This window comes from Sitophilus oryzae, unplaced genomic scaffold, assembly GCF_002938485.1.
Source record: "Sitophilus oryzae breed Bouriz unplaced genomic scaffold, Soryzae_2.0 scaffold_1060_pilon_pilon, whole genome shotgun sequence".
NCBI lineage: Eukaryota > Metazoa > Arthropoda > Insecta > Coleoptera > Curculionidae > Sitophilus > Sitophilus oryzae.
The window spans coordinates 1,192,480-1,210,274 of NW_022145683.1; the positions used below are offsets into that span (position 1 = coordinate 1,192,480).

A 17,795-nucleotide genomic window follows, 5' to 3' on the forward strand; every position below is an offset into this window, starting at 1 on the left:
TCATTGGCCATATAATTAAAATACCGTACGATCGAAAATAAACGGCGTCAAGTTAGCTTAAAAATGACGATCGATGAATCATTCTTGGTATAATTTTACACATAAAATGATATTTTCATAAAAAATGCATACAGGGTGGTGCTTCTCATACGCCGCGGAGGCTCCAAGGAGAACGACAGTTTGTATTGAAATGAAATTTTATGAGCATATGTAGGTTAATTCAAAGCATTTTTTAAAAATATAGAGAGTTCTACAGGGAGTCCACAAAAAAGTTACATATCAAATTTGTCTTTTTTTTTTTAATAGAACACCTTATATATTAATTGATTTTCGGATTTAGGGAGAAAAATAAAGGTGAGTTTTATAAGAGAGATATATGACTAAAATGTAAAGTTTTTGACATATTTAACATTTTCTAGAAATAAGGAACAATTTTTAAATTACAATAAAAGCTACCTAAATTGGAATTTACCCAGTATAGCCTAATATGTAGTGAAACTAACTATTGTACTTTAAATCAAATTAAAACTTGATCCAAAAAGTTATACAGGGTGAGACAAAATTAATATTGAACATTGGTCACCTTTAAAAGCATGTTACTCTTTTATTTTAAATGGAACACCCAGTATATTATTACGATATTCAATGGAGAATTCATGTCTCTTCAAAATACTATTAAGGTTGCCTACCCCTCAAACAAATATTTTCCTAGATATTTTCATTTACATAATTTGATCTGGGTAGATCTTTATTATTTGATAAAATCTAGGGTGGCAGTGATATGTCTGACGTTACTTCAACATAGCTGTCTAATTAGTCCAACTTTAACAACTAGTTATCATTTTGTGTCAGTTAAAACAAAAAAAATGTCTCAGAAATTTTGGCGAAAATGCAAACTTTTCCTACATCAGAGAGAATTGATATGATTCTATTAGTTGGTAAATGCAGTGTGCATTTGATTTTCAAATTTGAATAACTGGGTTATTTTGGACTTATTTGAAAAACCAGCTCTGAAAATATTTGCGCTTATTTGAGACTCACCCTGTATATGTAAGTTGTAAGCTCTGTCACAATATTAAATTTCAATACAAATATGTTATTTTAATCTGTGTTTTTTTAATCGTTTTAGTACAAAAATTTGACCTAAATTAGATACATAAAAAATATTTTAATGATTATTTCAGCATATTTTTCAAATCGAAGCGTTATCGGATCCATTAAATTCATTCCGACATAGTAATGTAGTAAACAAAGTTCATTAACGCGTAAAAAATCACGAAATGTTTTATTTTTATCGTCGTTCATGTTTACGCGATCTGTGGAATAAAAAGAATGTTGGAATCCGTATAGGACTGGATAGAAAATAATATTATCGTTTACGTACTCTAAAAATAGAGTTATTTTTTATTGGTATTTAATGTTAATTTGGGTTGGGGCTATTATACCGAGCCTGGCAAAGATTGAAAGATTGAACGAGTCGTTCATTCGAATGAATATTAAAAATGAATCGTGAGATTCGATTCATCGCTTAGAATACGATGGTATAATGATTAAAGTCGAATCACAGGTAGAGTCTTATCGATTTTTTGTGCCCTTTTTGAAATTGTGCAGATTTTAGGGTTAATATATTTTGGTTTGAATAAAAATCGAGTTTTTCAACCATTCTTTTTAAACTAGTTTTTGATGTGAGATAACTATGATAGCATTATCAAACATGATGACGCCACAGCTTACACAATAATTAAAGATATATTAATAAAAAACTTAAGCGGTGATGACGCTACATGGTTAGCAAAAGGAGCGTCCAGTGTTTAAAAGTAAAGTGTTTTGGTGTATTGCGGTCAATTATAGTATTTCATTAAGCTGTTGTAACACCAAAAATAAGGTACTCCCCAAATGTAATAATTTAGAAAATGCCAATTTTTGGCCATTTTTACACATTTTCATAGACCTTAATTAGAAAGATAGTTTAGATAGTAAACATAGTCATAAAATTATGTAAATTTCAGAATTTGTATAAAATTTTATGCAGTTTCAGAATACATACACATACACCTTTGAAGACTTAGTTTTTGAGAGAAAATTATTTTTTTAGACTCTTGTTTTTCAGCTATTTTCGATCAAGGTTAATGCCGGGACCCCATTAGCCAACACGCCACGCCATGCCATGCTACCCCACGTCATGAAGATCTGTACGTATATTTTTCCATTTAATTACATGTATTGCGTACACAATAGGCAACACTCCACTCCACTCCACGTCACTCCACGCCATCCCACGCTATCACACGTGTGTCGTCTGTCCCAGATCTCATGTGTACACTCTTGCCCACGTCGCAACACGTCGGCCCCACGTGGGCTCACGAAATTACCAAAATCGCTGATTTTCGTGACTATACCAGGTGCGTCTCAAAAGTGGCTCACCACTATAACTTTTTTATTTTTTCAGTTAAGAAAACGAGATTTGGTATGTTAGTATATGACACAAATTAGAATTGATTGGCGTATTCAATTGTTTTCGGTCACTTACTGTTTCACCGGAAATGACTACAACTTTTGATTTTTAAATAGTACCTTCAGTTTTTTTACTTCATTCGATAGAAAATGACACTCTGAATAGAATAACATATTATATGTCCACTTTTGACATTTTCGCATATGGTTTATTTGAAATTATTGGTTCATTGGTTGAACATTTGGTTCGTAACCAAAATTTGACTCGAAATACAAGTGTGTAGTATCAAATTATTCGTAAAAAAATGCTTTTTCCATATATGCTAATGAACCACCCTTGTTCCATTTGAAAAAATTGAGATATGATTAAAAATACGATTTGAGCATTTTCTAACAAGCCAGTACAAGACACAACCAAACCAAGCCAGTACAAGACACTAAAACATTAGACGATCAAATCTATTTTTCCAAGGCTCCTTGATTAAAAATTAGTATTTTTAACATGGCCATGGAACTCCAGATTGAATTTTAAAATAGGATTTTTTATTAAGCGAGAATGTCAAAAGTTGACATATGACATGTCATTGTATTCAGAATGTCATTTTCTAGCGAATAAAGTACGAAAATACCGAGAATGTCATTTAAATCCAAAAGCTGTAGTAATTTCCGGTAAAACAGGAAGTAACCAAAAACAATTCAATACGTAAATCAATCCTAATTTATGACATACCATGACATACCAAATTTCGTTTTTTTTATCTAAAAAAAAAAAATAAAAAAAGTTATAGGGTGAGCCATTTTTGAGACGCAACCGGTATGTATGGAAAAATGCCGAAATTTTTCTCTCAGGAAGAAGCATTAAATTCAGGGGGTTCAGGTGAACGTGTACCCTTATCGAGAACCCGCCGCTGTTATTCGGTACAGTACCGGCTCTAAATTCATTTCCACGGCTATCGGGTGCGGCGAGGCGCATTTTCTAGGTCAATAAATTCAGCGTCTTAAAATAGACGCGATACAGCGGCGATTCCTTTTGAGTAATCCGAGAAAAATCTCGTCGTCGTTTCTCTTCGGTCTATACGAAGTTTCCCCGATGTTCCTAACGAGTTTTGGATTCCTCGAATTTTCCGCTCGAGGAAAACAATGAGTAACATGATTTAATATAGAGGAAAGTTTGATAGCAGTAAGGTATTTTGTTTATTTGCAAATATTTAAAATACTTTACAACATCTTTATTTTCTAACAGTCTAACATCTAGATGTAGATCATTAATTAGATTAAGATGTGTCCCTTCCTTAAGATATAACTCATCATACAGTCTCAGGGCTTTGACAAAATTCATTATCTGAGACGGTTTTACAGATCAGTCGTACCAAACTTTATACGCTGAAAAAAATATACTGCTGAAATCCAGCTACTATAAAATAAAAAAAAACACCACTCTGGCTCTTAAACTATTAACTAGTGATTATATTATGACGTACATGAGGGGAGGCTTTAGTGTTTAAGGAGGCGTTGACTAAACACGTTGTTTTCCTCTCTAAACTCAATTTTCGCTGGAACTCCACAACACACTAGATGGCAGATTGGCCGATCTATCGATTTTGCGAAGGGGGGCACCTATTAGACATGGGCACAATCGACCGAAATTTGCCTTTTCTTGAGAGAAAGAGGGTCGAGATATTTGTGTTTTTTCTGTACCTGTACTACAACTTATAGACCACTGGAAATATCATTTTTGTATAAGGAGTGGTCCCCAAAAACAAACAAGATTTAATTAAGTTTTGTATGTTAAAGTAGGAATATCTTCAAAAGAAATATGCTGAAACCCTCCAAATCCATTTCAAGTCTATTTTAGTATCAATTTACTTTCACTCATTAATTTTTAGGGTTCCGTACCCAAAGGGTAAAAACGAGAACCCTATTATATAATAAATGTTTATAAATAAAAAAGTACTTTCAGTAAACAATATCTTTTAAGTAAGAATTTTACATAGAACCTTTCAAGTCCTCGGTGGCTGCGTGGTTAAAGCGTTAGGACTTTACGCTGCTATGTCGTTGGAGCCGTAGTAAGGCAGGTTCGAATCCTAGTCAAGGCGACTTTTTTTAATCGTTTTTTTTTAATTTTTACATATTTTTACATATTTATTTTTAGTTTTTACATATTTATTATTGATTAATACAATTTTTAGTAATGTGTTTCTTCATTTTTATTTAAATGACTTATAGGCGCATTCAAAATTTCAGCTAAATCGGAAAAAAAGTTTATAATAATATAGTGTCTAATGTTGTATAGATAATGAATGGTACGGAACCCGTCGTGCGCGAGTCCGACTCGCACTTCACCATTTTTTTCTTTTTTACATTGTGAAATTAAGTATAGAGTAAGTAGAATAAAATAAAAAATAATAAAACTCTACAGGACTCGGCTTTCACCCTTTCGATAAATTATAACCAGGGTTGGGTAGGTAGAAAATTGTATACTTTCTACCGTATTTTCTCCACGTAGGAAATTAATTTTCTACATTTTTTACATGTTCAGACTTAGAAAATTAGTTTTGTATATTGTAAGCTTTTTTGAGGTTATACTTATTTCAAATGCTTCAATCACAACGATTAGTACAAGAAATAAACTAATAACGATATCCCTAAGTGTTAATTATTATTTAACAAATGTAGAGTTAGTACCGTCACAGAATAGACAGATAGTGCGCGCATACATATTAGAGTTTTAACACTTATAGAATTTAAAGAAAATAGAACCTCTAAAAAAACGAAAAACGCCTTTAAATATACAAAATTTATTTTGTACCTGTTCACAGCTTTTATACATTTTCTACTTAAAATTTTAAATATTCTATAGTTTCTACTTACTTTTCTACACACACTAGAAAATTAATTTACTACGCGTCGTTACCCAACCCTGATTATAACTTAACCAAGATACGGAAAAATGTAACATTTTCAAATTATACCCTCTATTTCAGAAACCAAAGAGGCTATGACAAATTTGTGTGTAGCATCTTTGTATCTCTACTAATAAGCTAGAAACTCTGCAAAGCACACGAAAATCCCCCCACCCTATTCGTTTTTCCTTCAGAATTAAAAAGATTTCGATAGTGCCCAACTCTAGTACGGCCCTACGATGATCCCCCGTTCGAAGGTATGGGAAAATGGAACAGCAGGGTCCTCCCCGTCTTGTGCACCGGCACCCCTTCACCAACGGCCGACCATCCATCGATTTTTCCCCGATTCCAGCAAAGGGGGCTCGAGTCCCCCCTATAGCAGCAGGGCAGGCTCTCTATGGGGACTCCGATGCGTCGACGAATCGATACGCCCTACGTTTTACGGGGAACGAAAATGATTCATTCATTCATTCACGCTAGCCGTACGATAAAAAGTAATTATGTAGATTGTTATCCCATCAAAAACATAGAATGTAAAAAAATGCCAAGTCTGGCAACACAATTTTTCTACTATAAAAAGTTGTGAGATCTCATGTAAAACCAAAGTCAGTTTATTTTATTTAGTCTCTCTTTAAGCACCTATTCAACAATTTTGTTATAAATTGTTAATATCAATATTAGTTATCTTTATTTCTGTAAGAATTATAATGACTTGGCAATGGGCTCTTTCACAAAAAATAAAATACCCAATTCAAGGACAAAATCTGAAATAGAAGACTATTTTCAGTATATTTATCCAAAAAAAAATAGTTCCATGACATTGAATAATTTTTTTATAGGCGCTCAAAATTGCTTTAATTTGAAATAATTTTAAAGTGCCAATTGATGACGTATGAAAAATACGCCCAATCACATTGCAGAACCGTGCTCGTGCACCAGCCAACAACTGGCAACATTGCGATTTGATTTGACCAGCACCACCTCAACTCAAGGCTTATCAACATGATATGGGCAAGGCAAATATGGCGGCGAAGGCAGCGCATTATTAAATTGTTTACCTTTAACCTGAAAAGCCGGTAGTGGTTTCTCTTTCCGATTGCATACCAGAAATAATTAATTATCTCTAGTTTGTTGTGCTTCTGCAACACGTTTGTTTAGTTCTTAGTGTTCAGTGCATGGTGTGATCAGAAAATTGTGATAAAATAATAGTGTAATAAAAATCCAAACCAGACATTCCACATAGGGAATTTCAAACTTTTGTGCTTGTCGTACTCCTCTATTATTAATTATTTTAAGGTAAGAACTAGAAGTATTTATCAAGATATTACACCTAAATGAGTAAAAAGCCTTCGCCGCCAGTCTGCATAGTACATTATAATGGTTACTTACAGTATCAAAAGATAGGTATTAAAGGTTAGGTATTAACATTTTATTGTAGCATGCCTTTTACATGCTCTGTTCCAAATCGTCACGGGAATTATAGAGGGGGTCCAAAGGTTTCTGCTTTTATATTCCCCAAAAATGACGAGCTTCGTAAAAAATGGTTGACAGCTATTAAAAGAGATAATTTCACTCCTACTAGTAGTTCTCGGGTAAGAAGTGCATTAAATATGCTTCGAAAAGGCCAAAGGCCAAAACCTCTGTTACCCTAGTGAGGATGTAGTTATGGCTACTGCTTACACTTACCTCACTATAAGTAAAATATTGGAAGAAGAATCAAGCTTTTTACATCAAAAAGATCACAGAAAGATATTGACAACATTGACATTTGAAAATATCTTGTTCAGAATATCCAATATTTTATTGAAGAACTATGCAAAAAAAAGGAATGACGTCTTTACCACAAAGACAATGCCCTATGTAAAGAGAAAGAGTAAAGAAAACTAAGCTAAGCGTAAGTTTTACTTACGAACCCCCAAAAAGGCATTTAGTTTTTTTTCTATATAAAATCTTGAAACACATTATATTTTTTATTTATCCTCACCTATTATAGTTTAAGTTTATTCCCATTTGTGTAATGCTGCAAAACATAGAAAAAATATTCCATATTTTTTGACACAAGCCAGTGTAGTTTATAATTCCAAGAGCATTTACCAAGGCTTTTACTAAGACAAGTAACTTCCTATACTGTCCATAATAGTATATTTTTATCAAACGTTCAGTAAATTCTAAACTATGGTAAGTGTTTGCAAATGAATATTTAGTTTATATTGCTATTTTCTGTCATATATTTCTGGTTATTTTTTTTCCGATGATTTTGAACACCCTATATATGCTACCTTAAGTTTGAATATTTTAACACTACCTATTTTCTGAGAAAGCAGACCTTTTTATAAAAAGTAACTAACTGATGTTTTCATAAAAGTAATAATACAAAAAATTCCATACTTATGTGGAGAACTTTAGACACCCTGTGTATTAAAAAATTAGTGAAATATTACGTAATCTAACCCGACATTTGTGTGAAAAATGTCTATTTGGAAATAAAACAGGTTTTAAAATACGCGCCAAATAAAGCACTTCTATCTCCGCCATATTGGAAAAGGTTGAATGGCCTGGTGTGGAGGTGGTGGAGGGTCAGCATGGTGGCCTGGCCGCGGCCGTGTTGCCGCTTTTCAAAATGCCAGGTGTGACGTATTAAAAATAAAGTGCGGATTTTTATTCTGGGCTTTTTTGTTTTTATTTATTTTCTTAAGAACGACTTCAAATTTTTCGAAAGTGAGATAGCAGAAAATTCTAGAATTAATTGCTTTATTCAATTATGCTAATTCCAAAATATAGTGAAAGAGCCCATTGCACCAGCACCATAATTATAAAAGAATAATCTACCATCTCGATTACTAAGTAAATCTAAATAGTGCCTTAAAAATAAAGTTTTTTAATTAGAATAGAATATCAAATCGTGCAATTGCCAAGTCATTATAATTATTACAGATATGAAGATGACTAATATTGATACTAACAATTTATAACAAAATTGTTGAATAGGTGCTTAAAGAGAGACTAAATAAAATAAACAGACTTGGTTTTACATGAGATCTCTCACAACTTTTTATAGAGGAAGAATTGTGTTGCGAGACCTAAAAAATTGGTCAAGTGAGAGTCGGACTCGCGCACGAAGGGTTCCGTACCATTCTTATCTATACAACATTAGACAATATATTATTATAAACTTTTTTTCCGATTTAGCTGAAATTTTGAATGCGCGTATAAATAATTTAAAAAAAAAATGAAGAAACACATTACTGAAAATTGTATTAATCAATAATAAATATGTAAAAATAAAAAAAAAACTTGACTAGGATTATTCTTGCCTTACTAGGGCTCCAACGTCATAGCAGCGTAAAGTCCTAACGCTTTAACTTAATTTTCTATGTAAAATTCTTACTTAAAAGATAATGTTTAGTGAAAGTACTTTTTTGTAATAATCATATACGATCTTACTTGTAGGTACTCAGGCCTTATTGTGTCTTCTTGATCGCAACTCCAGCGAACATGGAATTCTTCAGGCACACAAAAGGGACCCTGGCCCAGTTACACACTTGGAAACTCTTAAGATAAAAGCAGCCGTCGACTGGCTACGGAGCTGTAAATTAATTTTCGTCTGACAGACAGGCATTGCCGAGCCTAGAGAATACGCCAGCCAAAAAGAATATTACAAAAGTTCGGAATAATAAGAAAAACTAGAAGAAACACACTAAAAGATTTGTCGGATTTGTGTGATGTTTTTGAATAGAATAAAAATAATATCATCTAATGTTCGAAGTGCAAAATACTTACTGCAGAACAAAATGTCGGTAGAAATTATGCGGTAGAAATCTGGAAAGATAAACTGGAGAAGGCAGAATTTAGCTTGATCAACATAGGGCTTTTTCAAAAAAGATATAAAACATCAGAAAAAAACTAGTTCAGCATTAGTCTGCCAATCAAATGTATTCGAATATTCGAATACCGGATTTCTGTCATTTCACGATTTCAAAATAAATCTGCCGTTTAGAAGTCTGGATTCATACGAAATTAATTCTCTAAAATCACAAACCAAACCAAACAGGTATTTAAATTTCCCGCTGGGGATTCAGGTGGTAGCTCTGCTGTAAAAAAATGTCAAGTTGCCACATACATTTATTTCCTGACATTGTTATATCTTTTACTATCATTTTTCGATTTATTAAAAGTATTTAAACGTTACAAGTGTAACTTTTTATTTTTAGAAGGATATAATTGTTATAGGAATATAATCCGTTGATTTAAATCATAATTTAAATATTGATTTAAATCAGGTTTATTTAAATACTTGCACCCTATTTTCGATAAAATTAACTATAGTCTTATTTTAAGGAAGACAAAAAAACTTACCGATAGTCTTTTATTTTAGCCAGCAGTGAACCAGAGCCGGCTCAGTGTCCGCGAACAATCCATTTCCATTATCTGAAAATAACAAAAAAAAATATTATTTTGATAAACCGCGCTTTTAGATGTTTCATGTTTAACAGCCTCTACACTCTACACTATGCCCGAAATGTTTTACGAAATATTTCTAAAAATATTTCGTGAAACATTTCGCAAAATATTTCTAGAAATACTTTCAGAAGTAAATCCAAATATATGCCCGTGTTATAAAAATTAGTTCCCACGTTTCCCGAAACAGATCGAGATGCGCCGTGATTGGTCTGGATTAGCAATAAAAAACAAACAACCAATCACGGCGCGTATCGATCTATTTCAGGAAACGTAGGAAATAATTTTTATTACATGGGCGTACTTTTATCGTACTATTATTACTATTATTTATTAGTACTATTATTTATCGTACTATTTTGTGAAATAGCAAGAAGTAATCAAGATCAAACGTTGTGGTGGCTCCAGAAAAATAAGTAAAGATGGAGTACCAATAAATATCATAAATCTGTAATGAAGTGTAATGTAATATCACTATATTAAACTGATATGAAAAATCAAAAACAGTGCATTTAGAAAACAGTTGCCGATGGTAAATTAAATTGGCTATTCCTCCAAGGTTACACAAGAATGTTTAGTTTTAATCATTGTATAACATTATTAATTACAATATAGTAAAAAACCATGTATCAAAATTCGTCTAATTATTTCTTATTTTTGAATGGACTTATATCAAACCATGTTATTATTATATGTTGAAGTATATTTTATTGACATCGGGTCAATCAATAATTTCCCCAATCAGCTCGATATATTGATGATGTTGCCAGTATACTCATCAAGTAATACTACTGTTATTAATCAATTAAGGCCGCGTAAACAAACATAACATACAATTTTATATACTAATTAATTATAATACAATTAAATAATAAACATGTTGCATCTATTTTCCTGCAGATTAAGTGAATAGTTTTGTTCTTAAATATTTACTTTACTATGAACGCGTGTTTAAATATAATTTTGTGTAGTATATATAAACATAAAAGATGTAATTAACGAAATATCATCGTAACAACAGCAATTTTAGAAACGTCTAAGTTTACTTATTTCACTGAGATTTATGAAAAAAGTGTTTTGCCTCGGGTACAGATACCGCCACGTTTTGGAAATAGCTCAAAACGAAACAAAATTGAACGAGACAACAGGAAACGCCAAAAAAAATCTCCCCATTAATTGTATGACTATTTAATATACTATGTGTTGCAAAACTGGAACTTCGTTGGAAAGTATTAATACACTTTATATGTTTTTTACCACAGATTCAGTAATATTCATTAAAAAATAGGAGTAATAAATAGGCATATACATGAAATTTTCCGATAATGATATTAGTAATTATCGGTACTCTGGCCTGGTCTGCATTGAAGGTCGGTCTAGAATGAGTTTTATTTGTCTTTTCTTTATTACTGGTTTTTTATTGTGTGCACTAGTGTGTGTGGGTGGATACATTTTCCGCGATTGTTTTTCTCTTTGCCGGTGCTTACACGAATGAGTGTTTTAGTTTATTAAAGGTCAAAAAAAGTTCTTATGTTTCTGTTTGCTTTGTATTAAAAGTTAGTTCTTTGTTTCCGGCTTACTTTATTTTTAATATTTAAAAATCAAATAAATTTTTTTACATTAAGAGTTTATTACGCTGTATTTTCGGGTCGCTCTCAGGGGTCGGGTAAGGCGAGTGTGTGGCCCAAGGAAATATACATATATTATATTTCAGAAATCTGCCTAAAGCTTAGCCCGATCCTGTCGTGTTAAGTCACACCTAAAATTCCAAACATACATGCTTTGATTAAGGCTTGATTAATATTTACAGAGCTTCAGCATTTGCCATAAAATAGCGAGCAATTTGTTACAAAACCATATACATTATATATCACTGTAATCACAAAACTTCAATCTATTTCCGTATTGAATTGAATTCAATTCAATATGTGAAGTTTGAATTATGGCTTTATTCTCGAGAAAATTTAGTCCAAACATAGGGAATAAATTGTTGATGTTTGACCATCAAAATCTTAAAAATAAAGAAGTTGTCTAAAAATGTACTGTTATAATCCCGTCCTCATTTTAATCAAATTTGTAATATTAGTTTAGGAATGTCCCATCTCTAATAAAAACCTTCATACCTTTGAGGTCATAAACGACCCTACAATATAATTCTAATTGATAACTTTAACTATTACTGTTGGGAATTTTGATCATAAATTTATATAGCTTTCGCAGACGTCTGTCTATCTGAACAATGTAAGTTTAGGGCAGTGTCGTCCACTGCTCTGAATATTAGATTAAGGATATAAAAATTGTACTGTACGCCTCTGGCATTTCTGTAGCTTAGATATTATTTAAGGAACTGCAAGACAGGCCCTCGAATCTCTTTTGCTAAAACCCTGTTTCAGTCACATACTTCTTTTGCTCAACACTCTTGCTCTTCAACTCTCTTTTTACTCTTCAACACGTTATTATTTTTCACAGTTTCCCTCAGAGTAACTATTGTAATTAGTTTATCATAATTAAAGTTAAGTTATATTAAAAAACAACAGTGTACATTAATTCCACACCCGAAAAGACCCTCAACAAGTTGGCCCTTCTGAAGAGGACCACAACAAAAATTGGCGCTGCGGACAGGACGGGATAGTACGGGACAAAAGGATTCTCAAGGAGGAAAAACAGGAAACTGGTCCAGGAGAATACCGTTGGTAAGTGGAATTTGTATATTTGTTTAGATTTTGTATCGAACGTTTTATATAACTTACTAGTATTTTTTTTAACTCCGTTAAAAAGTACTTTACAAAATTTTATTAATCATTTTTTTTAACTAAATTTATTAACAAAATTCATCATGAATACCAATTCGAATACTGATCCATTATCGTTAGATTTTATTTGTAAGTTGATTCCTTTCGGATTTAGCGGTGATAGAAACGAATTAGGACAATTTTTGGCAAATTGTAATAGTGCCAATGAGTTAGCCAGTCAAAATCAAAAATTGCCTCTATTATATTTTATATTATCAAGAATATCAGGTACAGCAAAAGAGCAACTAACAACACAAAGCTTTGAATCTTGGGAAATTTTACGACAAAAGTTAAAAGATTTATATAAAGAGCGAAAACATTATGTCCAATTAATAGAAGAACTAAATAACTGTAGACAGAATTCTAATGAATCCGTAGATGATTTCTTTCAACGTTTAGAAGTTTTATACCATCGTACGATTTCTTCTGCTCAGCAGAGTTATCGAAACGATGCCGAATTACCGGGTAAAACTCAAACAATACGCGAATTAACTTTAAACAGATTCATTTACCATTCTAAACCAGAAATTTCACAAATGTTAAGATATAAAGGATTTAATTGCATTAAGGAGGCTCATAATGCTGCCCTCTGTGAAGAAAGGATATTAAATATGTTAAAAACTAATAAAAGCAACCAATACTGTAAAATATGTCGTAACAATTCGCATTCTACAAATAATTGTTGTAAAAATTATCCGCAATCTAATGGAAATTACCGAGTTCATGTTAACAATTCTAATAAATCTAATAATCATAATTTTAATCATACATTTAATCAACCTTCTTCAAATAGTCAACATAATAATATTAAACAATGCAAATATTGTAAAAAGTACGGACATACAATAGATGAATGTAGGAAATTGCAATATAAAAATTCTTACAATGTATTTAACAAAAACAAAAATCCTAATGATATACAAAATAAAAATTTTAACAGGGTATCGAATCAGAATCAAATACCTAATGAAGTATCGAATATTAGATCCGTAACAAATAATCAACTATCTTTAAACTCCCATGCTCCTCTGGCGGAGAAGACCCCTCTGGAGGAATCGATCAAAATGTTACAGGTCTTCGAAAACTAAAAATTCTTAGTGACGATAACAACTCTATATTTTTAGAATTTAAGTCTGATTTTTCTAATAATAAAGATAAAATATTTCGATTTTTATTAGATACAGGTGCTAGTGTATCTTTAATCAAATTAGATAAGTTAAATCCTGAAATTACTAAATTTTTTCCTAGCGAGAAATTAACCTTACACGGTTTAAGTACAGATTCTCCTGTATTAACGGCGGGTAGTACTATAATTCCATTTAATATTAGGAATCATACATTGAAAATAAAGTTCCATATTCTTAATCAGAAAACAAACGTCCCTTATGACGGTCTGATCGGATACGACTTTATTAAATCACAAAACGCCCAAATTGATTTAAAAAAGCAATTATTTCTCTTGACTCGCTACCTTTTCCGCTACATCTAAAAAATGAATATTAATCCTTATAATAATAATTATCTTATTTTAAAGCCCAGAACAGAAACTGTTATTGAAGTTAATGTATTAAACTCTGATTTAAACGAAGGAATATTACCTAATCTAGAACTCGAAAGGGGTATTTACTTATCAAAAGCTATTACTAAGGTCAATTCTAATAAAAAGCTTTTGCTACAATTCTAAACACTAGAGTAACAGAATACGAATTAAAACCATTTTCAGTTTATTTAGAACCATTAAATAATAATGCTAAAACTCTTAATATCTTTACTAATTCAACAGATTTATTTAGCAGAAATAAATTATTAAATCAAAACCTTAGACTAGACCATTTAAATATTGAGGAAAAAGAACAGATTTTAAATTTATGTACGGAATATAATGATATTTTTCACCTACCTGGCGATAAATTAACTTGTACGCGAACTATGAAACACGAAATTAATTTAACTAATCAAAACCAATCGCAAAAACTTATAGATATCCGGAAATACATAAAGCTGAAGTAAATAATCAAATAGATAAAATGTTGAGACAAGGTATTATACAACCTTCGATTTCACCTTGGTCTGCACCCCTATGGATTGTTCCTAAAAACAAGATGTATCTGGACAACAAAAATGGCGTGTAGTTGTCGATTACAGAGGATTAAATGGTATCACTGTAGGCGACGCGTTAAGTATACCTAACATAGAGGATATACTAGATCAATTAGGTCACAGTAAATTTTTTACTACGCTTGATCTCGCGTCTGGGTTCCATCAGATCCCAATGAACGAGAACGACAAAATGAAGACAGCATTCAGCACACCAACAGGGCATTATGAATTTAACCGTATGCCGTTCGGATTAAAAAATGCACCTGCATGTTTTCAGAGATTGATGAATACAGTTCTAAGCGGACTACAAGGGCTTCAGTGTTTTGTATACCTTGACGATATAATTATATTTATGGCGCTTTTCTTGACGAGCACATATCACGTATTAAAAAATATTTTTGAAAGATTAAGGATTAATAACTTAAAATTACAACCTGATAAATGTGAGTTTTTACGAAAAGAAATTGCCTATCTAGGTCACATTATTTCAGAAAATGGCGTAAAACCCAATCCCGAAAAAACTAATGCTATATTCAATTTTCCTGTACCTAAGGATCAGAAAACCATAAGAATGTTTTTAGGTTTAGTAGGATACTACCGTAAATTTATAAATAACTTTGCAAAGATAGCTAAACCAAGCTTACATCACTTTTAAAAAGGATGTACCTTTTATATGGACTGATAAATGCCAAGAATCTTTTGACTTGTTTCGCACTCTTTAACTACCTGAACCTATACTCCAATACCCAGATTTTTACGAAAGAGTTTATATTAACTACCGATGCCTCTAATTATGCCGTTGGGGCTATTCTAAGTCAAGGAGAAATAGGCAAAGATTTACCCATTTCTTATGCTAGTCGTACTCTGAATTCTGCAGAACAAAATTATTCGACCACAGAAAAGAGTTACTGGCAATTGGTGTCTATGGAATAAAACATTTTCGTTGCTATTTATATGGAAGGAAATTTACTGTAGTAACAGACCATAAACCTCTCACGTGGCTGTTTAATTGTAAGGACCCAGGAAGTAGATTAGTTCGTTGGAGACTTTTATTAGACGAATATGACTATCAGATTGTTTATAAACCAGGCAGAATAAACTCTAATGTAGATGCTCTCTCACGAAATATCAACATTACTATAATATCTAAAGACGACGATTATCAAAATTTTATTAAATATCATTATCAAACCTCAGAAATTACCCCGAAACTTGATATTAAAAAAACTCAAATTTATTCGATAATTTACCTGCTGCTATTTATTTTTCTTCAGATCTGGACGAAAATAATCCATTTTCGCAACACATTAAAGATAATTTTGACTACAATATTAATCAGATAATATCTCCTAATTTATATTCAATTTACAAATTAAAAAATCAAAATAAATTATGCTATTTAATGATTACAAAACATTTTCATTTTGATAAATTAAGCTATAAGGATGTATTTTATTCTCTACGTAATTTAAGAACTCAGTTAATAAAAGATGATATGAAAACAATAAATTTACCTGACATTTCACTTTATTGTACACATTTAAAAAAATCTATGTACTACGAAATAATTCATTATTTATTTAAAGATACTAATATTAACGTACATGTCATTAATAGAGAAAAGTATAAACCTGAGACTAAGGGAAGAGATTGAACAAATATTAAAAGAAAATCATGATTCTAATTAGCTGGACATTCTGGTTATACCAGAACTTATAAAAGGATTAAGGAAAGTTATAAATGGAACAATATGAAGAAAGATATCAAAAATATATTAAACGCTGTCCTTCGTGTCAAATAAATAAAACTAATTATAAACCAAATAAGGCCCCTATGGAAATTACATCCACCAGCCAAAAGGCCTTCGAAAGATTAGCGATTGATATAGTTGGTCCATTACCCATTACCGAGAATGGAAACAGATTTATTCTTACAATGCAAGACGACCTAACTAAATACTCGTACGCTGTTCCAGTTCAAAATCACGAAGCGCATACTATAGCGAATGAACTCACTAAATTCATTGTACTGTTCGGAATACCAACTAAAATCCTTTCTGACCAGGGAAGTGATTTCATGTCCAAATTAATTAAAGAACTTTTTTAAATTATTTAAAATAGGGCATTTAACCAGTAGCCCATATCACCCTCAAACAAACGGTGCTCTTGAGCGATCGCATCGCTCAAGGAATATCTTAAACATTATATAAATAATAAACAAAATAATTGGGATGAACTTATACCATTTGCAATGTTTGCGTATAATACACATATTCATACTTCCACAAATTTTCACCGTATGAATTATTATTCGGTAATAAGGCTTACCTTCCAACTACCTTAACTCAAGAACCAGAATTTAATTATTCATACGATGATTATGTAACTAGTCTCAAACAAAAACTTAATTTAACACAAACCCAAGCGAAAGAAAATATAATTAAATCAAAGCTTAAATCAAAAGAACATTACGATCAAAAAATTAAAACGACTATTTATAAAACCTAATGACCTAGTATATATATTAAATAAACAAGTTTCTCCAGGCTTAAGCAAAAAAATTATCCCCTAATTTTAAAGGCCCGTATAAAATAACAAAAGTACTTAATGAAAAAATGTTCAAATTCAAATTGGGAAAAGATATTATCTATCATACTAACATGATAAAACCCTTTGTTTCAGATTAAAATGTTCGCCTTATTTTTATACCTTATTGTACTTTTTCCATTACCCTCTAACACTTCTAATTATCATATAACTTATCTACCTGGACAAACGGGAATATATTATCATAAATTGGGAAATGCAAAGATATCCGGATCTGAAATCATTCTTTTTCACACACATAAATTTATCTTATTATAATGATAAACTAAATTCTCTAATAATATATATCAAGGTTCTTTTAATTTATGTCACAGTAATGAAAATTCAGGTTTCGATAATAATTTTTGTTATAATACTTTGACTATTTTAAAAAATAGAATGTCAAAATTCAAGACAAAGATGATACTGTCAATGGAATGCTTGGATATAAAACTTTTTCACGTAGTAAAAGAGGAATTTTTAATGGCGCTTCATACGCTTTT

The 17,795-nt window shown here is 31.5% G+C and overlaps 1 protein-coding gene across 1 annotated transcript in view; it reads right to left on the minus strand.

Moving 5' to 3' along the window:
* Positions 1–17,795, minus strand: part of LOC115877640 — a 105,283-nt gene that overhangs the window by 10,733 nt on the left and 76,755 nt on the right. Inside the window, exon 3 of the mRNA XM_030893885.1 lies at positions 9,714–9,785. The gene's annotated coding sequence lies outside the window, so the exon portion shown is untranslated. The remainder of the gene's footprint in view (positions 1–9,713; positions 9,786–17,795) is intronic.